This window comes from Cibotium barometz, chromosome 10 (genome assembly GCF_041138505.1).
Source record: "Cibotium barometz isolate CiBa-2024 chromosome 10, ASM4113850v1, whole genome shotgun sequence".
In the NCBI taxonomy this organism is placed as follows: Eukaryota; Viridiplantae; Streptophyta; class Polypodiopsida; order Cyatheales; family Cibotiaceae; genus Cibotium; species Cibotium barometz.
This window is the reverse complement of record NC_141055.1, coordinates 15,969,011-15,995,740: the sequence shown is the minus strand read 5'-3', so window position 1 is coordinate 15,995,740 and position 26,730 is coordinate 15,969,011. Positions and strand designations below refer to the sequence as shown.

Genomic DNA, 26,730 nt, shown 5'->3' with positions numbered 1-26,730 from the left:
GATCATAGTGCTGCTCGCACATGGACTGAAATTAAGAATCAATTTGATGCTCAATTCCTACCGCCAAACTTTGCTAAAAATGTGTGCAAAGAATGGCATTGGTTGAAGCACGACGATGGGGAATCGGCGCAAACTTACATTGCCAAATATTGGAAGGTACTACCGAAAGTTACCCCTTTCATGACACTTTCTGATGAAGAGAAGAAAAGAAAGTTTGAGTCCGATTTGCATCCAATCATTCAAGAGAGTCTTGAGGTGTATCCGAATCAAACTCTTCAGCAGCTAACACATTCGGCTACTGTAGCTAAGAAGTTACACATGAAAGAGGATAAATTTAAGCCATTTTCAGATTCTTTTAAGGGCAAGAAGAGGACTGGTTATGACCAAAAAAAAGTGCGGACAGCCCTTAAAAAGTGATCAGAAAGATGCCCATGATGCAAAGGAAGGCTCATCGAAGAAGCTGGGGGGCAAACATAATGACCATGGGCTATCAAAACAACAAAGGACTGATTACATATGTGATGGAAAATGTTCTGGATGTGGTAGCAAAGATCACATATATCCCAAGTGCCCACAAAACCCAATGAATGCAGGTAGTGTTACAAAAAAGCCTCATTTAAATGTCATGCCAGATGTATAGGAAACACAGGACACAATTCTACCGAGAGACTCGTATGTAAAGCATGGGGACAGTTGAAAGATCAACCTGCATTATTTCTCTTTGATGATGCATCCACAAACAATTTCATTTATGTGCAGATGGTTGCTGCCATAGGGTTGGATGTATCAGACTATGGCACACAAACGGATGCAAATGCAGCTCGAGGGTAAAGGAGTTAATGTAACGCCAATTATTGACAAGCTCCACATTCACATACACACGTATCTCGTTCATGAGAGTTTTATGGTTGCTCCTCTTACAGGTTGTGATGTTTTGTTGGGAATGCTTTGGAATGCTTGCATGGAGCCAAAGAAATCATACAAAGCCAAGAAGATCAGCTTTACGCATAGAGATAGAGAAATTTTTATAGATGCTGGTACTCCAAGATGTACCATACCTATTGTCAGTCATGTACAAATCAATAAAGTAATAAAGAACCAACTTACATTATCAAAAAATAGCGCTCGCTGAAGCTCCCGCCGCCCCTGCCCGTGTTTTTGCATCGCGCTTGTCGCCCCCACCTACCTGCTCGCCCTCCCGCCTGCCCATCGTTCCTTCCCCCCCTCCGCCTTCATTACCCGCCGCGGGGTTTTCTTTAGCCCCCCTCGCCTGCTTCCGCTGTTGCCCCCCCCCCCCCCCTCCCCCCCCCCCGCGTTTTTTTCTGCTCCGCCTCGCTTCCTCTCCTCGCGCCCCCCCCTTGTCTTCGCGCCCCCACTCTGCTGCGCCTCATCCTCCCCCATCCGCTCGCTTCCTCCACTTCCCAGCTGCGCGCAGCACCCGCCTTCCCCTTTTTTGGGGTTTTTTTTTCTTTTTTATCATTCGCCTTCTCCTTCTAGCTTCCGCCCCCCCCTTGGGGTTTTGTTTCTCTTTTTCGCTCCGTATCCCGCCTCTCTGTGTGCAATTCGTTTCCAGCAGGTTTCCGCCTTCGCCTCGCCTTCGCCGCAGCTTCAGACTCTGATGGAGGCTCCTCCTGCCCCGCCTCAGAGGGACTCATCCGCAGCCCCCTCGCCCGCCCCCGAGGTCACCCCCATCAGGCTTTCTCTTTCGCCGGAAGAGGAAGCGAGCCTCACCGCAGAGGTGGAACGCCTCCAGGCTCATTCCACCATCTGCCGTATAGTCGGCACTCGCCCCAGCAGAGGGGAGATCAGGGATCTTCTTCAAGCCCGCCTTCTTGCAGATGTGGGCAAGATCCTGGATGTACAGCTTCTGGGCCGGGGACATTATCAGATCGAGTTCGAGGCCGCCCAGGGCGTTGCCAAGGTCCTTGCCATGAGTCCCCTTGACATCAGGGGTGCTCGGGCTTTCTTCAGACCTTGGCAGCATGGATTTGACCCAGCAGCGGCGGAGCAGGGAGAGCGCCTCTTCCATGTTACAGTTTGTTTCCCTGGTCTCCGCCGGGAGTATCTTCCGCTCCTCTCCAGGCTCGGAGCATTGGTGGGCTCAGTACTAGAGACGGGCCCCTCAGCTGCTTCAGTGGTGGCCAGAGCAGCGGGGCTACCTTCGGTCAGAGTGTTGGTGTCTGACATCTCCTCCCTTCCTAAGGTCATTCAGCTACCTAGGATAGGGGGGGGTGGATAGATTAGAGAGTGGAGTTCTCGGGGCTCCCGAACCAGTGCTTCATTTGCAGGCAGGTCGGTCATCTGGCCAAGGCCTGCCCTCGCAGGAGACCTCGACCCGCACCACAGCAGCAGGCTACTGATGGCCCGCCCACAGATTCGGCTCGGCAGGCTACCTCCGGGACACCTGCTCAGGCCACAGAGACCTCGGAGTGGCAGCCTGGACAGGGGCGCCACCGAGGGAGACAGCCACAGCAGCACGCCCAGAGACCGCTGCAGCAGCAGCCACAGTCTCAGCCTCACTGGGTTCCCGTGAGGAACAGCTTTGCTCCCCTACAGGAGGAGACCCCTGCAGCGACTGAGGACCAGGAGATGCCAGCTCCCCCTCCTTCACCTCCCCCACCCCCGTCCCCTCCCTCCGCCTCGCTTCCACCATCGCCTCCTCCCGCCTCCGCTCCGGCTTCGGCAACGGCTCCCTCTCCACCTCCCTCGCCTCCCCCTCCTCCCTCTCTGCCCGCCTCACCTTCCCGGGAGGCCCTGGCAGTTCCCTGGCGCTCACCTGCAGTCCGGAGAGCGCTGAGCACTGACCTCGCTCGAGCATCACAGAGGAGACCTATGCCGATTAGGGCCTCACGGATTTCATCTATCCGCAGTCGGCTGAGTCGCCTTGGCATTAGACAGCGCTCGGAGGCTTTTGATTATACCTTCACACGGCTTTTTGGAGCAGAGGGCTCCCATGAGCCAGCACCCATTCGCGTTCATGTAGTGATACCTCCGGCCCGCGGGGAGGAGGCACTAGACTCAGCGGTGGCCTTCTCGTTCCCTCTTTGTGGACCTTGTGACCGGGAGTGGACTCTAGAGCTCGCTCTCAGCACTTTGAAGACTCAGGCAGTTGAGTTTTCGCACCACATGAGCGATCTGGAGGTGACAGATGTGATAGGCCGACTTTGGGAGTTGGCTCATTTTTTCTTGGATCCCGGGAGTGTGGATACCTCAGGGATTCGTCATTTGGTCATGCGCATAGTGGCAGACTTGGCACGCGACCCTGGATATGTTAGTATACACGAGGTTGCTCTGTCAGAGCAGGAGGCAGTCGCCATGGGCCACAGCCACACTGGCGCCTGATCCGGGATTCTTGCAGTACACCGGGTGGGCAATTCGCAGCCGTTCGGATGGGGACTACTCTCCATCCAAGCCGCTTGCGAAGGCCCGCCGTACGGCTGAGACAGCATCCACCTCAGCAGGGCATCCATGAGGATCATCTCATGGAATGTACAGGGCCTTGGCGGAGCACACTTTATACGCTATCGAGGCTGCTTGAGGCAGGAGCTTCAGAGATGCCTGGTTGGTGGCAGCATTGATATTTTGATGATGCAGGAGCACCACTTGGGTGAGAGCAGGATCCGGAGATATGGTTCGGTGATGCCTGGTAGATGGGACACTTTTTGGTCTGCAGGGTTTGGTCCTTTGGGTGGACAGGGAGGAGTATGCATGGTTATTGCAGATGTATGGCGGCAGGCCATTGTGGATCGAGGGATCATTGTGCCTGGTAGAGCACAGTATGTCATTCTGAGGATGCATGATGAGCTATTGGGTGTGCTCAACATCTATGCGCCCAATCATGCTAGTGCCAGAGCAGAGTTCTGGACTCAGGTTACAGATGCATTGCCAGAGGCCGCACATTGGTGTGTTGGGGGAGACTTCAACATGCTTGAGGACCCGGCAGATAGGGTGGGAGGCAGTCATGTTACAGTGCACGGCACGGAGCTTGCAGCTTGGGACCGGTTTTGCATGTCACTGAGGATCACTGATGCATGGCAGCATGGGGCTTTCTCCCGGTCTCAGGACAGTCTTAGTTTCTCTCGGTCGGATCGCCGGCAGGGAGAGACTAATCTATCACGGATTGATCGCTTTTATGTGGGCGACTGGTTAGGGGAGCGAGGGGGCTCCGTCGGCATTCTCGCTGGCACCTCATTTTCAGATCATGCGCCAGTTATATTGGCATTGGAGGAGGGGACCCGGGAGCCCAGCTTGCAGTTGAGGATCCCAGAGAGGGTACTTACAGATCCCAGTCTCACTGAGGACATTGAGAGGATCTCGCATGATAGTCAGTGCTCTGACCAGGATGCAGCGGGCCAGTGTGCCCAGGGACTCATTGATCTTAGCTCTTTTCTACACCCTGCAGCTTTCACACGGCTGAGAGAGATTCGCGAGCGGGAGCAACGGCTGAGACGCAGCCTTGCTTCGCTACAGCGCCTTCAGGAGCAGCAGCCTGCATGTGAGTGGGTGGCGTCCCAGCTAAGCCAGGCACGCCAGGAGGTTAGAGAGGTAGAGGAGCAAAGACATGAGTTTTACTATCGTCGTCAGGCCTCTCAGTGGACGCAGCTTGGTGATAGAGTGACTGGAGAGTTTTTTGAGATCACTGGACCCCATCATGCGCGAGCAGGAGTCCGCCAGCTGGGTAGACCGGATGGATCGGTAGCTACTGAGCTCGGGGAGATCAGAGCCATTGCTACTGCATTTTATAGTGACCTGCTTTCAGCGGAGCCAGCCACTGAGGATCGAGATGCTTGCAGACAGACTGTGTGGGCCCATGTGCAGAGGAGGGTCACAGACCATATGCGTAGAGTTTTAGATGCGCCTCTGTCAGAGATTGAGCTTGCCGAGGCCTTGAGGGTCCTGCCGCGACATAGTTGCCCAGGGGAGGACGGACTGACGCCGGCCTTTTTTATGCGCTACTGGGACCTTTTGGGGCCAGGCCTCCGCAGGGGCTTTCAGCATGTTTTGGACACTGGGGTGATGCCGTAGAGCTTTTCAGAGGGCTTGATCTATCTTATCCCCAAGGAGGAGGGAGTATCAGATGACATTCGGCATTGGAGGCCTATTACGATCCTCAACACTGTCTACAAGGTCTTGGCAAAGGCCTTGAGTTTGAGGATCCAGCCCTTCTTGGGGGAGTTGATTCATGCTACTCAGACAGGATTTGTCAAGGAGCGCAGTATCCTTGACAACATCTTTACTTTCTGGGAGGCGACGGCCCGAGCTAGATTTCTTGGCGAGGACTTGGTCGTGATGCTTCTCGATTTTGAGAAGGCATACAATAGAGTTGATTGGGGGTTCTTAGAGGGCACTACGCTTCGCCTGGGCTTTGAGCCAGGATGGATCAGAGGGGTGGCAGCTTTGTATTCCACAGCTCGCAGCCAGGTGCTGATTGCAGGAGGACGGGGGCCGAGTTTTGAGCTGACCAGATCAGTCCGTCAGGGGTGTCCTCTCGCCCCTTTCCTTTTTCTCTTCTTTGCGGAGGCTATGAGTATGTATTTGACGGCAGAAGAGGTTGGTTTGAGAGGACTGCAGCTCCCAGTCCGGGGGGAGGACCTGCTTGATGCTGAGTTTGCAGACGACACGGGCTTATTTTTGCATGGCCATGAGGCCAATCTTATTCGGGCTGAGCAGTCGCTCCAGGTTTTTAGTGCAGCTTCGGGAGCACTGATCAATTGGCGCAAGACAGTGGCCTTTTGGATCAGTAGTGCTCGCACTCCGGCATGGAGCCCGGACCCCGGTTTTAGATGGATTCCTCCAGGCACAGCAGTGCGGTATTTGGGATGCCAGATTGGCCTTGATTTGTCACCTGAGCAGCAGATTGCCCCACTTCTTCTGAGCATTCGGAAGAAGCTATTGTATTGGAGTACAGCTCGACTATCCTTGGCTGGGAGGGTGGTGGTGGCAAATCAGGTGCTCTTAGCGACCATGTGGTACATTACGTCTTGCTGGATTTTCTCGAGCTCTTGCATCAGCCAGGTACAGAGGCTGATCAGGAACTTTCTGTGGTCCGGGAGGGACGGTCAGCCAGCTCGGGCAAAGGTTGCATGGGCAGTTATTACACTTCCGCTGGCTCAGGGCGGTTTGGGCATTATAGATCCAGTCGATCAGAGTAGAGCCTTATTGGGGAAGCTTATTGTTCGGGGGTTGCTTCCAGGCGCTGAGCCTTGGAAAGAGCTTCTCTTGCAGCGACTACAGGCTCGGGCGCCCCCAGCAGGGGGTACTTGGGCACCAGAGATTCGCTGGATCTTCATAGAGATGAGGAGGACAGGCCTCAGTAGAGGATGGGAGGACAGATTTGCTTTGAGCATCCTGAGAGCTTGGGAGCTGCTGAGACCGGGGCTCTCTCAGCGGCCTCCTTCTTGTGTTGAGGAGCGGGCCCGACAGCCGCTCATCTGGAGCCCAGCGGTTCGCACGGAGCAGGGTCATATGCTGGGTTCTCGGCCTCGTCTAGCCTGGGGACCTTTAGCGGCAGGCCCAGCTCGTAGTTTTGGAGACTGGCAGGCTTTCTGCAGTCTACCAGAGGAGATCCAGGTGGAGAGGCTGAGTCACTTCAGAGGGGGTTTGATTATGAGGGATGATATACAAGAGGCACTCACAGAGGAGTGGTTCACGCCTCTCGAGCCAGTGGCCCCACGGTGGATGGGAGCCTTTACACAGTTGGAGATCCTGATTGCTGTCAAAGCTAGCACTGAGGATGGCAGATGCCTCTACTATGAGATCCAGGATGAGGGCAGACTCCAGAGAGTGGAGGTGGAGTCGCCTTTGGTTGCAGAGTGCACCTTTCAGAGGATTCGGGTAGTGGCCGCCGCTTCTCGGAAGTGGCATATTGACCCCGACCCTGCTGATGTGCTCCCGGATTGGCGCATATGGGCATATGCAGCGCGCCCCTTGGCCCGGCTACAGTGGGACCCCGGGGAGTACGAGTGGCATGATCCTTATGCATCCCTTGAGGCCACAGAGATCACCTTTCTCCAGTATACTGTTCGGCTGGGGCGGCATATTTTGACGGCGAGGAGGACGGTTTCTCCAGCGGCAGCGGGGCATTGGCAACTACAGGGACTCTCACAGGAGTTCCTTGAGGATTTCTGGGCTCGGCTCTGGGCTAGTCGGCAGGCTCGCAGGATCTCGGCTTTTCAGTGGCTGGTCGCCCACAGGGGCTCAGCAGTTGGCACTTGGCTTGTTTACAGCGGTCTTCCGGCGGCCTGCGTCCGATGCGGCCACCCTATGGAGACACAGAGACATTGCCTTTGGGACTGCCCTCAGGCACAGCAGATTTGGCTGCGGATGCTGCGTATTCTGGCCCCCCTCTCTCCAGAGGGTATGTTTACGTGGGGTGCCGCTGCTTGGTCGACTTCGTCAGGGCCTGCTATGGGCTATGAGATGGAGCAGGGCAGTCAGGCCATCAGATTTATTAGGGGCCAGCCTCGCCTGGTTCCGGCACCGGATTTCTCGTCCGCCAGCTGGACACAGGAGAGGGATTTACGATGGGAGCTCCTCAGCAGCCTCACCATCTGGTTCACCTGGAGGGCCCGGTGCTTTACGGCCTTTGAGGGGAGATTGGAGCCACCAGCAGAGACTGTACGGGGGATTTGGCAAGAGTTGATTCACACCCTGCGAGGACAGTACGACCGCATCTGGGGAGACTCGGATGAGGCGATCTTACGGCGCCAGGCCTTTCACACCACTTGGCGCTGTGGCCCTTTCTACACCTTACACACGGGATCCCCCCGCTGGCACTACAGGCCACCTGTTTGGCTTCCCCCCCCCCCCCCCCCCCCCCCCCATTGTATGATTTAGCCGCTCAGTTCTTTGTACTGATGCTTGTATTCTGCAGCACCTAGGGAGAGTCTCCCAGGCTCCCATGATGTATTCGCTGCTCTATCTCTCTTAGGAGCAGGAGAGATCTTTTGTAGCCCTACGGGCGTTTTTATATAACTAATGAAAGGATCTTTTCTCGGAAAAAAAAAAAGAACCAACTTGTTCTTACTTGGTTTTTATAACAGAGTGTTGGGCATGAAAGAGTGAATGTTGACCAACTAACTCGAGAGCGTGTAGACTTCTTACATCGCTACAGTGATTATTTTCGAGATGCGTTGCCTGGTGAGTTATCACCTGAGCGTCCTAAGGATCACCGTATTGATGTGATATCTGGTAGCACACCGCCTAATCGGCCTCCGGAGTCCGTACAAGGTGAGTGCTAGTCAACAAGAAGAGATTATGGCGCAAGTAAATCATCTTCTTTTTTTTCTCTTCCTTTCTTTCTTTTATTTTTTCCTCTAATTAATCTACCTTTTGACTTGCTTGAGAAAGAGTTGATACAACCCAGCTCTTCTTCTTATTGTTCACCTATGTTATTGGTGCAAAAGAAAGATGGTACATATAGAATGTGCGTGGATTATCATGCCATTAACAAGGTAACGATAAAGAACAAGTTTCCAATTCCACGCATTGACGACATTCTAGACAAGCTCGAAGGTGCAACCTACTATAGTTGAATTGATCTCAAGAGCAGCTACCATCAGATACGTGTGGCACCACAAGATGTACATAAAACTGCCTTTCATACGCAATTTGGACTTTATGAGTTTTTGGTAGTGCCGTTTGGACTTACCAATGCACCGGCCACATTTAATCATATGATGGACACGCGAAAGGGGGAGTAAGGCAATGGCGAGAGGGAGCAAGCCAAGGCAATGGTGGCAGCGTGAGACCGATTCTTGTTGATGGTTATCTTATTAAGTGCCATGTAATCCACGCACATGCGAAATGAAGCATCCTTCTTCTACACAAGAAGAACGGGTGAACAAAATGGCGTCGCACTAAACCCTTCTCTAAGAGGTCACCAACCTGCTGCATATTCTCCTCTTGTTGGCAAGCATGCATATGATATGCCAGCCTATTAAGAGGTGAACCATCTGGCACCAAATCAATACGGTGATCCTCTGGCCGTAAAAGAGTCATTTCACTTGGCAATGCATTGGCAAAACAATCTCTATACTCACTTAGAAAATTCAGCCTATCACGAGTAAGAGAATCTACATGTACATTGCTATGTTCCATATCATCACGTAGAAAAAACAAGTACGAAGAAATACTCTTTTTCATTGCTTTATTGATTTGTACATGAGATACAACGGGGATAGTACTTCTGCTCTCAGTACTTTGCTACCCATTTTGACATGGTATTAGAGCCCCACTGGCTTGAAGATTCAAAGACAGTGAGAGCATTCGGGACTGCTGCGTTTGGTGCTAATTGGAGTATTGTTGGGCTGTTCGGGATGTGGAGAAGAAGGTAGAAGGCAGCTTCACTGTTGGACAGCCACCTTGCATTTATTTGCAGCCTCTTCTTCATATTTTTTTTCGCACCCACCCTCCCTTCACAAGACCAAGTAAACCCCCAAGATGGCATATTTGCTCAAGATGGCAAAGAAACATGTGAAGATCCCTATGAGGGTAAAAGGACAAAAGGACCAGATGTACGAGAGATCAGAGCAAAACAACACAACATGAAATATGTGAGTCAGTCTATATATAATGGTGAGTGAACATATGTACAAGAGCCCTCTGATGTGAGGTGACTCTGAGTAGAAAGCCCAATGCAGAAGCAGAGATGATGTCAGAGCTGAAGCACGGTCAATGACGAAGGCTCGCGTTGATGTGAGGCAAAGGCACTCCGTGAGGTGGTCGATGTCGAAGGCTCACGTTGGTGGAAGCAAAGGCACTCAGAGGTGGTAGTGGCAGTGGAAGATGAGGTGATGGAGACTCTGGTGACAAGGGTGTTGCTGTACCTGAGGTGGTAGATGAAGAGCAGAGAGGGCTGCCGTCCCGAGTGTAGTGGTGGTGGTGCAAGCTCTAATGACAAGGGTGCTCAAAGACCTGAAGGGTGCAAGCTCTAATGACAAGGGTGCTGCGTACCTGAAGGAGCAGAGAAGGCTGCCGTCCCAAGTGGTGCAAGCTTTGGTGACACGGGTGCTGCATACCTGAAGTGGTAAGGAGCAAAGAGAGCTGCCATCCCAAGTGGTGCAAGCTCTGGTGACACGGGTGCTGCGTACTTGAAAAGGGGTGTCCATGGTGAAGATAAGCAAAGAGTGGGCTGCCGTCCCGATGGTGTGATGTAGCAGAGAGTGGGCTGCTGTCCCAATGGTGAGAGCTGAAGAAAAACACTGAAGTGCTTTATGTATAGCACAGAGGGCTGCTGTCCCATGAGCTGTGAATAAACCGCCAATATGCTGATGTAAGCGCTGATGTAAACACTGATGATGTGCTGATGTAAGCGCTGATGAAGTGCTGATGTAAGCGCTGATGTATGCTGATGTAAAATGCTGATGTAAGCGCTGAATGTACTGATATGAGTGCTGATGTGAATGCAGAGGTAAAACGCTGATGTAAGCACCGAATGTGGCAGAGAGGGCTGCTGTCCCACGGTGTGGCCTGTAGCAGAGAGTGGGCTGCTGTCCCGTGATGAGTGGCCAGATATAAAACGCTGATGTGCTGACCTGAAGAGCCGATGAAGATGAGTCAGATGATGTGCAGTCCCTGGCAGCAGCAACAGCAGTAAAAGTGGTACCGGATATGACAATGAAGTGGTACACTTGTCAGAATGCGCAGCGGAGATGATAACCAAATCTGAGACCACAAGAGCAAGTAGAGTGCAGAAAATGGACAGCACAAGAGAAGGAGAGAGATAGATGTGTAACTCTACTCTATATACACAAGATCCCGGAATGATACAAGATGATAATAGCAAGGGGTGTGGGGGTCCATTATATATGGACCCAGGCAGCAGTCGTCCTGCTCCAAAGACAGCCGACAGGGTCCAATCCTCCACGACCAGCTACAAGGGCCAGTCGGCAAGATGTCACCAGCCAAGATCTTCTCACGTACAAAGTGATACTGTATCTCTATGTGCTTGGTCCGGGCATGGAAGACCGGGTTCCGAGCAATAGCTATACAACTCTAGTTATCACACTGAACGACTGTGGGCTCCTTTTGTGGAAACCCAATCTCGCCTAGCAGCCTCCGCAGCCACACAACCTCACAAGCAGCACCACAAGCAGCCCGGTACTCTGCCCCTGTCGAAGATAGGGCAATAGTTGGCTGCCTCTTACTGCTCCAAGAAACTGCTCCTGAGCCGAGGGTAAAACTGTAACCTGAAGTAGATCTCCTCGTGTCTAGATCTCCTCCCCAATCTGAGTCACTCCAACCTTGGAGTCTGACTCCATCCCCTCCTGTGTAGAAGAGTCCTAGATCCTTCATTCTCTGCAGATACCGCAAGATCCGCAATCCTGCGTCCCAATGAGACTTCAATGGCGTCTGCATAAAAGAGCTCAACAGTCCCACGGAGAAGCTCAAGTCCAATCTGGTGTTCAACAACCAGATCAATGAACCAACCAACTTCCGATACTGCGAGGCATCAACTGGCTCACAAGGATCATTAACAGTTAACTTTGTATTTGGGTCCATCGGCGAAGTAATAGGCTTGCAGTTCTCCATCCCAAAGGCCTCAAGCAACTCATGAACATACCGCTGCTGCTGAGAGACGAAAAACCCCCTCTGGGTCTGCCAGATCTCCAATCCCAAAAAGAAGTGGGGTAAGCCTAGGTCGGTCATCTCAAACTCCTTTGACAAGGTAGCCTTCGTCTCGCCAATGTGCTCCACATGATCACCGGTGAGAATGAGATCATCCACATAAAGGATGATAATCGTAACCATGCCACGTTCCCGAAAGAGATATAGGTTGGGATTTGCAACCGATCTCTGAAAACCAATCCGAACAAAGAAGGAATCAATCTTCTAATTCCAAGCCCTGGGAGCCTGTTTAAGACCATACAAGGCCTTACGTAACCTGTAAACCATCCCTTCTGATTTTGGAACAACAAAGCCTGGAGACTGCTCAACATACACCTCCTTCTGCACGTCACCATTAAGGAACGTAGATTTTACATCCATTTGATACACAGGCCACCTCTGAGAAGAAGCAAGGGCAAGAACGGTCTGAATCGTGGTCATCCTTGCTGTCGGTGCAAAGGTATCCTCGTAGTCGATGCTTGGCCATTGAGCATAACCCTTAGCCACAAGCCTGGCTTTGTGTTTGTCCACCAACCCATCTGACGCATATTTGGTCTTAAAGACCCATTTGACACCAATGACTGACCGTGTCGACGGCCTCGGTACCAACTCCCATGTGTTGTTCTTCTCGATGGCATCAAGTTCCACCTGCATGGCTTTCCTCCAAGTGTCCTATGAAAGGGCTCCCTTGACGGAAGTGGGCTCCTTGTCCCGCATGATACGAGACATCGAAGCATAGTTTACCTGAAGAAGCTCCGCTGAATGACTTTTCTCACGGACTCTGTGTGATCTTCGAGGGCCGTCCTCTCTGTCCATTCGGAGGGAAGCTCCGTGACACCTAACTCCCGAAGGGTGTCTATAAACCACCTGGGTACTCGAACAGACCGCGGAGCCTCTTGCTGTTGCGGGGGCTCTACTCCAGATGCGGGCTCAACCTCCTGTACTGACTGTGGGTGTCCAACTGGAACGATGGACTTGGAATCATCATCAGACTCCTCTAGGTCTCCAAGAAGTAGCGGCTCCTCGACAGAGGATACTGGAACATGCTCATCAAAAACCACATCCCGGTTGACAATAATCTCATCCCTCTCTGGATCATACAATCTGTATCCCTTGGAAAGAGAATTATACCCTACAAAAATAAGCTTACGGGACTTGGAGTCAAGCTTCCCCCTCTGCTTCTTCGGAATATGTACATACCCATCGCTCCCAAACACATGGAAGTGGGAGATATCAGGTTTCCTGCCAAAGTATGCCTCAAAAGGAGTCATGTGAGGTATTGAAGTCGTTGGAGACCGGTTGAGGGTATGGACAGCCGTCGCCACAGCCTCTCCCCAAAGTGGACGAGGAAGATCATGATGCTCCAGCATCGTCCTCGCCATCTCCACCACAGTCCTGTTTTTGCGTTCAACAACTCCATTCTTGGAAGGCGATTCTGTATTGGCCAGTTCCCGCTTGATGCCATGATTTGCACAAAATTTGACGAAAGCATTCGAAGAGAATTCACCTCCTTTGCCGGCCCTGAGAGTCTTTAATTGCAATCCAGACTCTTTTCTCCACCATCACATGCCAATCCTTAACCGTGAAAAAGCTTGGTCCTTCTGTGAAAGAAAGTAGACCCATGTGAATCTGGAACAATCATCAACAAGCAGCATGAAATATAGAGAACCTCCCAATGATGGTGTCTGCTGAGGTCCACACAAGTCAGTGTGAATCAACTCCAATGGTTTTAAAGCCCGCCTGGAAGCCTGCTTCGGAAAGGATTCCCTGTGCTGCTTACCACGTATGCAAGAACTGCAACCTCCTTGCCTACTGCCAAATTCTGGCAAGCCAACCACCATCTCGTCCCGGAAAACTCACCGTAGTGCATCCACATTTAAGTGGCCAAACCAAGAGTGCCACAGATCTCCGACCTCAGAACCTGTCAATGAGGAGAGTGCGGAGAGCTTGTAGATACCATTCTCCACACCACCTTCCCAAACAACCAAGCCAGTCTCACGCCCGAAAGCCAGTCTTGCATACTTCATGCACTGACAGAAGGTGAAAACCAAGAGCAGGGACGTAAAGAACACAGGAGGAATGCTTAGCCCCCTTGCCATCGGGAATAATCTCCATCCGGCCCTCACTGTGTATCGGAATGGTGGAGTTGTCGCCAATGAAGATGCAACCTGACTCCCGTTTCAGATCCAAAAAGAAGTCTCGAGAAGGAGTCATGTGCTTGGAAGCACCACTGTCAAGAATCCACTCCCGGGTATCCTTTGCGGTGAAGCCAACTGCCTCCTCGCTCGAAGACGATGAAGCATCTGAGTCCATCATCTCTAAGTGCACAAATGCTGGAGTCTTTGCAGCTGAGGCTGAAAAATCAGCACTCTTCCCAGTCTGCTTAGGACACTTCCTCCAATAGTGGCCTTTCTCGCCACAATCATTGCAGGACCTCTCGGCCTTCAGTTTCTCTCGATCCATGTCAGGCTTCTTCTCAGAAGACTTCTCCGATGAAGCCTTCCCTTTGCCCTTGTTGTTATTCCGGCCTTTCGACCGTTGGCCAGTTAAGGCCTCAAAACCTCCGCTGTGAGGAGGGTTCGTGAATCGTTCCTCCTGGTCCAAGACCATGGACACAAGCTCCTCCCATGTAATGGTGCTGAGCCTGCCACTAGTAATCAAAGAAGAGTAGAAAGTGTAATACTGGGAAGGCAAGTGGGACAGCAAAGTGATGGCCATATCTTCTGATGATATCTCCTTCCCAGCCTGAAGGACTTCTTGCTGAAGGGCCTGCAGCTTGTTAATATGCTCCCGCATCGTCAATGACTTTGCAGGTTTCATAGCCCGCATCTGTACTTCCAAGGAAATCCTCTTCATGGGCGATACCCTATTATAAAGAGAAGCCAAGTGCTGCCATATGCCTCTGGCCAGCGTCATATGCTTTACATGATTGATTACCTGCGGTGTGCAGTTGAGGAAGATAAATGAACGAACCTTGGCGTTGACACGATCCCACAACTGTGCCTGTGCCTCGCGGTCCTTTCTGGTTGACTGTAACTCCCCTTCCTCTGCTTCCGACACCGTGGAACCCCGACAACAATGAAATCAGCAAGGTCATATGACTCCAGCACAGATTCCATCATAACCTTCCATATGCCGTAATTGTTCCCGTCCAACTAACGGTCCACCGGGAACGTGGGGAGTGTTGGGATCTTCACATGCTTCTTAGCCATCTCTAACAAATCTGCCATTGCGGGGATGTAACTGAAAAGGGTGGGTGAGTGGGAAAAAAAACTTACACCTACAAGTGGCTGTCCAGTGAAGCAGCCCGCCGTCCTCTTGCTTCTTCTCTTCCCAAACAGTCCCGAACAGTCCACCAATCAGCAACGCTACAGTCCCCCTCTTGCTCACACAACTCCCAAGATCTATCAAGAGCCTAGGCCTCTGATACCATGTCAGAATGCGCAGCGGAGATGATAACCAAATCTGAGACCACAAGAACAAGTAGAGTGCAGAAAATGGACAGCACAAGAGAAGGAGAGAGATAGACATGTAACTCTACTCTATATACACAAGATCCCGGAATGATACAAGATGATAATAGCAAGGGGTGTGGGGGTCCATTATATATGGACCCCAGGCAGCAGTTGGCCTGCTCCAGAGGCAGCCGACAAGGTCCAATCCTCCACGACCAGCTACAAGGGCCAGTCGGCCAGCATACATGAGTCGGCCAGGACTGTACATAAGTCGGGTACAGTTTGGCCAAAGGAAAAGCGCCTGCCAGCTCACGACTGCCCCCCAAGCCACAGATAAATGGGAAAAACATGGGGAAAAATACGGGGAGTGAGGAAAAATGAGAAAAGCACCTACAAGGGCGGGCACACCCACAACATAAGCCTTGGTGTCTTAGTAAAGATAGGAGATGACTTCTAACGACACTGATGTATGATGAGGCAAAGCTATATATACTAAGGGGGAGTGCTGGTCGGAGATAAAAATCCCCAAATAAAACCAAAAATACCCCCTTTTTAGGGTCGGGAAAAATACTGTTTTCACACAATCCCCACCCTCCCGATGTTCCCGGTGGACTGACGGTTGGACGGGAAAAACTATGACATCTAGACAGTAATGAGGGAGTCTGGCTTGGAGTCTTATGATTTGGCTGATTTCATTCTGCTTGGAGTTCCAAGGCCAGAGTTGGAGGAGGAGGAGCTTTCACTATCCACTAGGAAAGAGCGGGAGGCTTAGGCACAGTTGTGGGATCGTATCAATGCCCGTGTGTGTTCTTTCATCTTCCTTAATTGCAGACCCCAAGTGATCAACCACATCAAACACATGACGCTGGCTCGAGGGATTTGGCAGCACTTGGCTTCTTTGTACAATAGGGTATTGCCCATGAAGAGGATTTCCTTGGAAGTGCAGATGCGAGTGATGAACCTGCAAAGTCTTCAATGATGCGAGAGCACATCAACAAACTCGAGGCTCTTCAGCAAGAGGTTCTTCAGGCTGGGAAGGAGATATCATCAGAGGATATGACCATCACTCTGTTGTCTCATCTATCACCTCAGTACTCGGCTTTCTATTCTTCTTTGATCACCAGTGGGAGGCTCAATACCATTACTTGTTTGGGAGGAGCTTGTGCCAATGGTTTTGGGCCAAGAAGAGCGGTTTCTGAACCCTCCACAGGGCGGAGGTTCTGAGCCTTTGACTGGCCAGCGGTCGAAAGGCCGCAACAACAACAAGGGCAAAAGGAAGTCTTCACCGGCGAAGTCTTTTGAGAAGAAGCTTAACTTAGAGCGTGATGCTTTGAAGGCCGAGCGGACCTATAACCATTGTGGCCAGAAGGGTCATTATTGGAGGAAATGTCCTCAGCAGAGCACTGAGAAAGGTGTTGATTCCTCAACTGCAACCGCAAAGATTCCAGCTTTTGTGCACTTGGAGATTATGGACACCGAAACTTCATCTTCTTCGAGCGGGGAGGCGATTGGTCTCACCATTTTGGGGATACTCGGGAGTGGATTCTAGACAGTGGTGCTTCCAAGCACATGAGTCCGTCCCAAGAGTTGTTACAAGATCTTCGAAGGCAAACTGGTCACATCTTTTTTGGTGACAAATCCACCATCCCAATTCACACTGAGGGCAAGTTGGAGATCATTCCCAATGGCAGAGGGGGGAAGTATTCCTCCTGAGTTCTTTATGTTCCATCTCTTGGCTTTCATCTTTTGTCAGTGCATGAGGTTTTAAAGACTGGCATGCGGGTGGAGTTTAATGAGCATTTTGTTGCTATCCGAGACAAAGCAACAAGCCACGTTGTTTGGGAAGGCGGATTGGTGAATGGAATGTACAAACTCTTACCACTCTCTTCTCTTACAGAAAACTCAGCTCAGTGATTTGTGGCATTTCCGTTTTGGCCACTTGAATGTGGATGTGCTACGGGCAGGCTTTCCAGAACCAGATGTTGGCAGCAAGTAGGGACATTGGAGTTCTTGCATCCGTGGGAAGCAGCACAGGGAGTCTTTTCCCTAGCAGGCTACTAGGCGGGCTTCGAAACCATTGGAGTTGGTACACACTGACTTGCGCGGACCTATGCAGACCCCATCTTTGAGAGGTTCCTTGTATTTCATGCTGCTTGTGGATGATAGAAGCAGGTTCACATGGGTTTATTTTCTCACAGAAGAACCAAGCCTTTGCTCGGTTCAAGGATTGGCATGTTATGGTGGAAAAGGAGTCTGGATTGCAGGTGAAGAATGTTCAGGATGACAAAGAAGGGGAGTTTTCTTCTAATACTTTTGTGCGGTTTTGTGCAGAGCATAGCATCAAGCGGGGGCTGGCCAATACAGGGTCGCCTTCAAAGAATGGAGTAGTTGAACGAAAGAACAGGACCGTGGTGGAGATGGCGAGGACGATGTTGGAGCATCATGATCTTCCTCATCCACTTTGGGAGAGGCTGTGGCTACGGCTGTCCATACCTCAACCGATCTCCGACGACTTCAGTACCTAAGATGACTCCATTTGAGGCTTCTTTCAACAGGAAACCAGATGTCTCCCATTTCCGTGTTTTTGGAAGTGATGCCTATGTTCACATACCAAAGAAGCAGAGGAGGAAGCTTGACTCAAAGCCCCAGAAGCTTGTTTTTGTGGGATAAACAACTGTTCCAACAGACCTGGTTATGACGCAAGCTAGCATCTATCATAACTGTCTGTATCAAAAGTAAAGCATCTATCCCTCAAAAATATTAAGATAGCCTTGTGTTTGTAGGCGCAGAGTCTGAATGAAGTCTTGATAATCTAGCGTAGCCCCGTAACATGCAATGAATCATGGCGTCCCATACCACCATGATACAGCCCATACCCGTGCTACGATTACTACAAAACACCAGTTTGTGGATTTGTCGCGATCTATCAGAAACAATAAATGCCAATGGCTGACCATGTGCCACAAACTGAAACAAATTCTCGAAAGGAAGAACTCTAAACGAGACTAGTGATCATAACTCGGTCCAGGGATTAGACAACATCTGTGTACACAAAGAAGAACAACCTTGACCAGCGTCCCAGTCAAAGCATCTGTATAAACCCAGAAAATCTCGAAAACCAAAACTTGCTTTCAAAAAATTATGCGCATAGCACAAATTCTTGAATAACCATGATTCAATAGTCTTGGTATAAGAATAGGCAAGTATACTTAGAATAGTGTGAATATCTGTACGCACTCCTGCTATGGACATAAAACTGGAGGACCATCAAAACCTTAAGGACTGTAAGGCTGAAAAGGTACATATTGGGTATTGTCGCTATCATGTGCATCCGTTCATCCCAATGCTCATATTCATGAATATTCTCATTAGCAAATATATGGGCAGATTTAGAGCAGATTTTGCAGCCCTACAAGCTCCCGGAAGTGCCCAAGACATAGCCCAATGGTTGGGACACCTTTTGGGCATAGTTTGGACACAAAATATGACTTTTTGGACAATGTTTTGTGGGAAAAATAGGCAAAACCGACCTGATTACGAATTCATTCCTTTTTTCTATAAATAGGATTATTAGGCATTCATTGGAATCATTATTCAAAGATCAAGAGGATCCATTTGTCAGAGTCTGCAAGGCAACAAGGACACAGTGGTGGATCAGCAAGAGCTTCTCTTGTCTGATTGCAAGTAGAGGGTTGCAGGGATCTTTGGTATGCATCATGAAGTTGTGAATCAGCAAGATCATTGTATATATAGCATGTTTTGGCAATATACAGTAGATTAGGTTCTTCTCTCCTTCTCTTTTGTGTCTTTGCTAAACATAGGATTAGCGTTAATCTTCTTTGCTTAGCGTTAATCATGAACACGCTTCCGCAACGCATGTTACATGCAGAATCTCTGATAGTCTTCTTTCAGCCCTAAACACCATCTAGAACATGCTGATGCAAAAACGCAAACAGAAGGGAGAGTAGAGAGAGAGAGAGAGAGATAGCTGGAAATTCAGTATTTCATATGGTACAAAAAGGTACATCTATCTTGAAGCCATAGGTTGCCTTCCATGAAAAGGTAAATCACCTAAACAAAGCCCTAAATCTATGACCCAGCCAACAAGGGGCTGAATGATCAAAACGATGAGCAATTATGCCTATTTATAGGCCTTCAAGTGACCATGTGATCTGGCCGACTACTGGTCGGCTAGCTCCTAGACATAAAATAACCATATGCCTATTTATAGGCCTTCAAGTGACCATGTGATCTGGCCGACTACTGGTCGGCTAGCTCCTAGACATAAAATAACCATATGTTGCAGCCAACTGGATCCTCTTCTTCTGTGTACTGGCCGACAACCCCCATGTCCTTTACTGATCAACTCTCCTTGCCAAAACAGCATACCATGCTCCAAATCTGTGTTTCTAGTGAGTCTTTATCATGTTGCCTCCAGGATCAGCCTTGAGATTAGCATGAACATGCGTGTGCACATGACATCCCCTCTGCTAAACTTGATGACGGGATTCCAAACTGCTTCTTGGATGACTGTCATCATCCCATTCTATTCCTGGAGTCCCTCTGTCATCCTTCCTACTCTGGCAACCTTTTCAGTGAATACCTAGTCCGGTCTCCAAATCCACTCTAACTTTGAATAAGATCTATACATCTGTCCCATCCATTCCCCAATCCGTTCCTGCCCTGTCTCTAAACACCGTCTTGGCTCACAGGACTGCCATCCCCTTTGGGCTTTGTGGAACACCACCAATTAACCTCCTGGGAGCTCTTCCCGGTCTTGTGTTCCTTGCCTCGAGCTTCGCACCTGTGCACTTTCCTGTACCTTGGACTTGTACACCTTCATATGGGACTGAATCATGGTTTAGCCTTGCTGAGCCTGATGCTCTAATACCAATGTTACATGCGGAAGCTCTGATAGTCTTCTTTCAGCCCTAAACACCATCTAGAACATGCTGATGCAAAAGCACAGACAGAAGGGAGAGTAGAGAGAGAGAGAGAGAGCTGGAAATTCAGTATTTCATATGGTACATAAAGGTACATCTATCTTGCAGCCATAGGCTGCCTTCCATGAAAAGGTAAATCACCTAAACAAAGCCCTAAATCTATGACCCAGCCAGCAAGGGGCTGAATGATCAAAACGATGAGTAATTATGCCTATTTATAGGCCTTCAAGTGACCATGTGATCTGGTAAAAGGAACTGTATGCCTACGCTTATGATCGATGGAGATCTTGAAGTAACTCACAAAAAGGATAATTACAAATGTCCTCTACTGGTCAACTCTCCTTGCCAAAACAGCATACCATGCTCCAAATCTGTGTTTCTAGTGAGTCTTTATCATATTGCCTCCAGGATTAGCCTTGAGATTAGCATGAACATGCGTGTGCACATGACATCCCCTCTGCTAAACTTGATGACGGGATTCCAAACTGCTTCTTGGATGACTGTCATCATCCCATTCTATTCCTGGAGTCCCTCTGTCATCCTTCCTACTCTGGCAACCTTTTCAGTGAATACCTAGTCCAGTCTCCAGATCCACTCTAACTCTAAATAAGATCTGTGCATCTGTCCCATCCAGTCCCCAGTCCGTTCCTGCCCTGTCTCTAAACACCGTCTTGGTCTTCATTCCTGAGAAATGAGTCTAGCACTCTCACTCCACCCCTTGGAGGATCATCCTCCCTTGGAACCGTTGCCCGAAAGCCTTTCCAAGCTCACGAGACTGCCATCCCCTTTAGGCTTTGTGGAACACTACCAATCAACCTCCTGGGAGCTCTTCCCGGTCTTGTGTTCCTTGCTCGGGCTTCGCACCTATGCACTTTCTTGTACCTTCGACTTGTACACCTTCAGATGGGACTGAATCATGGTTTAGCCTTGCTGAGCCTGATGCTCTGATACCAATGTTACATGCAAAAGCTCTGATTAGTCTTCTTTCAGCCCTAAACACCATCTAGAACATGCTGATGCAAAAACATAGACAGAGGGGGAGTAGAGAGAGAGAGAGAGAGCTGGAAATTCAGTATTTCATATGGTACAAAAAGGTACATCTATCTTGCAGCCATAGGCTGCCTTCCATGAAAAGGTAAATCACCTAAACAAAGCCCTAAATCTATGACCCAGCCAACAAGGGGCTGAATGATCAAAACGATGAGTAATTATGCCTATTTATAGGCCTTCAAGTGACCATGTGATCTGGCCGACTGCTGGTCAGCCAGCTCCTGGACATAAAATAACCATATGCTGCAGCCGACTGGATCCTCTTCTTGTAGCCCTGAGATTAGCATGAACATGTGTGTGCACATGACAGTCACATAACCGTCTTGTTATGCAATCTGACAATGAATCCCAACATGTAAACTTAAGCTAGATGCCCTCTATCAAATATCCGTGTAGCTACAGTGGCAATGTGTGGTCAACTATTCCTCAATCCTACATATGTAGATAAGTCTTGCCGATCAAAGCCCAACAACGTAAACAATGTCCATTCCAATATCTGTAGGGTATTAGGTCTATGTCTTGCATGGTACAAGTCCATGACTAACTCTTGTGTGTGTGTGTCCGTGAAGTTCTTGTAGTAAAAACTCCCATGTGTACCCCAGAACAAACATGTGTACTTGCATAACACGGTACAACACTGCTTTTATTGTTAAACCCTATCTTGCATGTTCCTTGCAAGTGAAAAACAAACACATACCTCATAACACACTCGTCCAAAACTGAGATAGAACGAAGCACATGCATCCGAAGCTCGCAAGTACACCACAAAGTCCCATACACCATCTAGACATCTTGGAGAGAGAAGAATCTGAAGAGAGATTGTAGAAAAACATGTCGCCATCGCTTGTTGTTGTAGGGCAGCCCACTGACAATCGTACGCCTCTATCCGGACAACCTACATGTGGCTGTCCACAACCTTTGTTTGCGTGTGGTAGACCTCGGGTAACATGGATGGCTGTAGCATGTGCGGCTCTGCTAGACTGCCTTGCATTTGCATGAGTGCGTGCACACACGTCATGCGTGGCTGCATGGGAAACAGCCCCAAAAACTTGGGCTTCCTCACCCCAAAGGGGTTCTTTGTTTCTCAGCAGCGATATGTTCATGAGTTGCTGGAGGCCTTTGGGATGGAGAACTGCAAGCCTATTTCATCTCCGATGGACCCAAATACCAAACTTACAGTACATGATCCTTGTAAGCAGGTTGATGCCTCTTTGTATCGGAAGCTTGTTGGTTCAATTTGGTTGTTGAACACCAGATTGGACTTGAGTTTTCCAGTGGGGCTGTTGAAGACTCGTTGGGACGCAAGATTGCGGATCTTGCGGTATCTGCAAGGTACGAAGGATCTTGGACTCTTTTATAACACTAGAGGGGGAACGAAGGACCGAGTCAGTCTCCACGGTTGGAGTGACTCTAATTGGGGAGGAGATCCAGACACAAGGAGATCTACTTCAGGCTACGGTTTTACCCTTGGCTCAGGAGCTACTTCTTGGTGCAGCAAGAGGCAGCCAACTATTGCCTTGTCTTCTATTGAGACAAAGTATCGAGCTGCTTGTGGTGCTGCTTGCAAGGTGATGTGGCTGCGGAGGTTACTTGGCGAGATTGGGTTTCCACAGAAGGAACCCACGATCATCCAGTGCGACAACCAGAGCTGTATAGCTATTGCTCGAAACCCGGTCTTCCATGCCCGGACCACGCACATAGAGATACAATATCACTTTCTTCGTGGGAAGATTTTAGCTGGTGACATCTTGCTTATCTTTTGTTCGATGGAGGACAATGCGGCGGACCTCTTCACGAAGCCTCTACCTCAGCAGATGCTCCATCAACACTCTAGCTCACTGGGGTTGGTTCCACATCCAAGAGCTGAGAGGGGGTGTTAGCAGTCATCTCCTATTTGTACCATATTACTCAGTCAAGAATGAGGGCCATTGTTGTGGGTGTGCCCGCCCGCGTGTGAGCTTTCTCCATTTTTCCCATTGTCCATGTTTTTTCCCAATTTTGCTAGTAGGGGGACTGTACCTGCTGGCCGACATGTATTCTCTTGGCCGACTGGTGTTTTCTGCTGGCCGACTCATTTGTTGTTGGCCGACGACTGGTATTTTTCCAATCATGTGCTGTTGTCGACATGTTTTGCAATGGCCGACCAACACCACAAAACATGCCGACCAGCACCCTAGGTGGTATATATACCACACTTGCCCCCCCACTCAATCTTGTACTGGATTCTGGTGTATATAGCAGAGTTTATACCACCTTCTTCTCTCTTACATTTCTGTACCTCTACTCTCAGTACTTTCTCATTTCCGCTGCCCATTTTGACAGTCTCACCCGATATTTTACCTGCTTGGAACTCCAACACACTGGTCCCATGCACCAAAAGTCAAGGCTTGTGACAGCCCCCTCTCCCACCCACAAGCCTCCTTTGGCTAAAAGCATACAGGGAAAAACTATCTGTATAATTATAGAAGTTGACCATCCAAGTCCTCCTTGCTGTTGCAGCCTTGGGGTTACTAGTAGTATCACTAGAACTATCAAAGTCATCATCCTGTATATGATCCTTGCCTTTCTTTGAAAACCTGGTCCTGGCTTGGGCTTTACCTTTGGTCTTACAATCCTTGGCCAAGTGACCCTTCTTTCCACAACAGGCACTATAACAAATGCTTGATCATGTCCAATAGGAGGAAACCTTACCTTCCCATGAGAAACAAGAAAAGATTCCTCCTCCAAGAGGTAACCCATATCCATGGCAATAGCAAACCTTCGCAAGCAAGCCTTCGTGCCACCTCTTCAAGAGGGGAAAGAAGCAGGGGAAGAAGAGGATCCATCGGAGCCACTTGTCAGGCTGCACCACACGCAAACACACCACCCTCCACAGCTGTCCTTGCTTGCAAAAATCAGACCAAACACCACCAGCCGGCTGCAAAAAATGCTCGAAGAAGCAAAAAACGCAGCCAAGTAGGCTTGCATCTTGACACCATGCGGTTAACGCAAGGACAGGAGCACCGCTTGAGGCAAAACGTTGATGAAGAAGGGGTCTTGAGGAAGAAAACGCAGCCAGCAAAAGAATGCAAACCACCAATCACCAACGCATCCCCCCTCTAGGTTGCAGATGGACTCTACAAGGAAAACGCAGGGCAAGAGCACTAGGAGATGAAAACGCTGATGAAAGAAGGGAGTGCAAGAGAAGAAAATGCAGCCAATGTTGGAAAAAAACAGCAATGTCTTCTTCCCCCAAAAAACGCAGAAGAGGCAGCAAAACGCATATGTGGGCAGCCAGGTACCAAGGCAACTGATACCATGATAAAGTTGCACAATGCCGAAGCAAAACATAGGAGAGAGGGAGAGGGGCAGAGAGAGAGAGAGAGAGAGAGATCAAACAATGAACATCTTTGTATTATAGCATGAGGCTTTGCAATGGCAATACCGGCCAGTAGATGGGTGTAGAGCAATGTGCTTGTGAATGGATTGGATACAAGTGATGAGAGGAGGAGGCCTTTATAAAGGAGGCCAAGAGCTGGCCGACTTCCCCCATGAAGCTGGCCGACAGCCTACGACCAGCATAAATCCCCACAACTAGTACAAACATGAGAAAATATATATATTCCAATAAAAGATTCAGATCCCACACTGAATGAGATGCACAAATTCTAACACGAAGTGGCATCCGATTCACAAGGCTACCATTTCCCTTGGGTCTTGTGGAACACCACCAACCAACCTCTTGGGGACTTCTTCCATGTCTTGGGTTACTCTCCTTGGACTTTGCACCTTCAGCTACCATTTCCCTTGGGTCTTGTGGAACACCACCAACCAACCTCTTGGGGACTTCTTCCATGTCTTGGGTTACTTTCCTTGGACTCTTCTTCCATGTCTTGGGTTACTCTCCTTGGACACCATCAGTGCTTAGCCTTGCTGAGCCTGACGCTCTGATACCAATGTTACATGCGCGGAAGCTATGTGTCTTCTGTTAGCCCTACACACCTTTCATAGGAACATCTTGATGCAAAAACGCAAAGAAGAGATGGAGAGAAGAGCGAGAGAACGTTGTATTTTCTAGTGTATTTCTAGTATATCAAAAAGGTTGCAATCTATGTGGCCTTTGGCCTTCCAAAAAGGGGGTAACAAAACCCTATCCTAGACCTGCGCTCAAGTGACGAGTCAGATGACTGAATAGGTTCTTGGCAAAGCCTTATATAGGCCTTTTGGACACCCAATCATGCTAGCCAATTGTTGTCGGCCAACTTCAATGGACATAAAATCCATTAAAGCTGCCGACCAGCCCTAAATGCCTTGCACACCTGGCCGACCTGGTCCTGATCGATAGGGATCCATTTTGGTGCCCTCCTGGGCCCAGCTCATGCCCTAGATGATTTGTTTAAGCTGCTGCCCACCAGAGATTAGCCTGAGATTAAGCATGTCCATGTGCATGCACATGGCATGTAGTTCCTACGGGGTTCAAGACGAGCATGCCATGGGTTGCCAAGCAATACATAACATAAAACTACACCGGCTAGGTGTGAACGTCCTTGGGCACCGTCTTGTAAACAATACTCACATCACACTTAATATGTAAAAGCCACATTGCACATAACAACTGAATGATACATCATTGCAAAAGATAATCTACAAAAAAGAGACGAGCATTGCACAGAACACCATCACTGGGGCCGCAAACTGGCCAACCCTCCGTTCAATACTGAAGTATCAGTATGTACTTGCAGGTACAGTAGGGTTTTCAGCTTGTACTTGCAAGTACAGTTAGGTTTTCCGTATGCACTTGCAAGTACAGTTAGGGTTTTAGCTTGTACTTGTAGGTACAGTTAGGGTTTCAGCTTGTACTTGCAGGTACAGTTGGGCTTTCACAATGTACTTGCAGGTATAGTTAGGGTTTCAGCTTGTACTTGCTGGTATAGTCAGGTACAGTAGGTCCAGAAGGTGGCCACAACAAGTACACAGAAGGTACAGAAGGCAGCTACAGCAGGTACATCAGGTACAGTAGGTGCCCACAGCAAGTACACAGTAGGTACAGCAAGGTACAGTAGGTTCAGTAGGTGTCTACAGCAAGTATACGGGAGGTACAGTAGGCGACCACACTGAAGCGAATCCATTTTTAGATAGAGAGCAGAGGTGATATGCACCAGCCCACAAAATGTGTGTGAAAATATTGATAGAGGGAGTCGTGGAGTAAAGTTGGCATAGAGGAGGTGGAAGGGGTCCAATCCCCCCTCCTGCCACGTGGCAATGCCCCCCCCCCCCCCCCTTAAGTATAGGGTGGGCACTTCCCAAGCCATTAAATGCCATGAGAAAGGAGGTGAGGGTGCCCCCCGGGCTGGCTGGACAATAGTTATGGAACTGGCCTTAGGCACTGCCGGGTGGCCCGGTATTTAAAGTGAGTGTGAACTTCAAAGGTTATAAAACCTTTGCAAATATAAATAAGGTTACAAATGATACTTACCTCCTATTTACATGCCACAAACTCAATCAGAAGACAGGGCATTCGCACGGTTCACGGGTGGACGTCCGTTGAACCCGTGAACCGAACACGTCATAGCAGGCAGTCACACGAAAACAAGTCATGCGAAATCAGTTTCAAGCAAGCAGAGATGCGTGCACGTGCATTATGCAATGGATATATCTCCCATTCCTAGAACATGTGGATAAAAGGTCTTCCCGAG

General features: G+C 49.6%; 1 protein-coding gene across 1 annotated transcript in view; it reads right to left on the bottom strand.

Moving 5' to 3' along the window:
* LOC147634594 (uncharacterized) overlaps positions 1 to 26,730 on the bottom strand; it is a 63,563-nt gene that overhangs the window by 3,293 nt on the left and 33,540 nt on the right. The window lies entirely within an intron of this gene.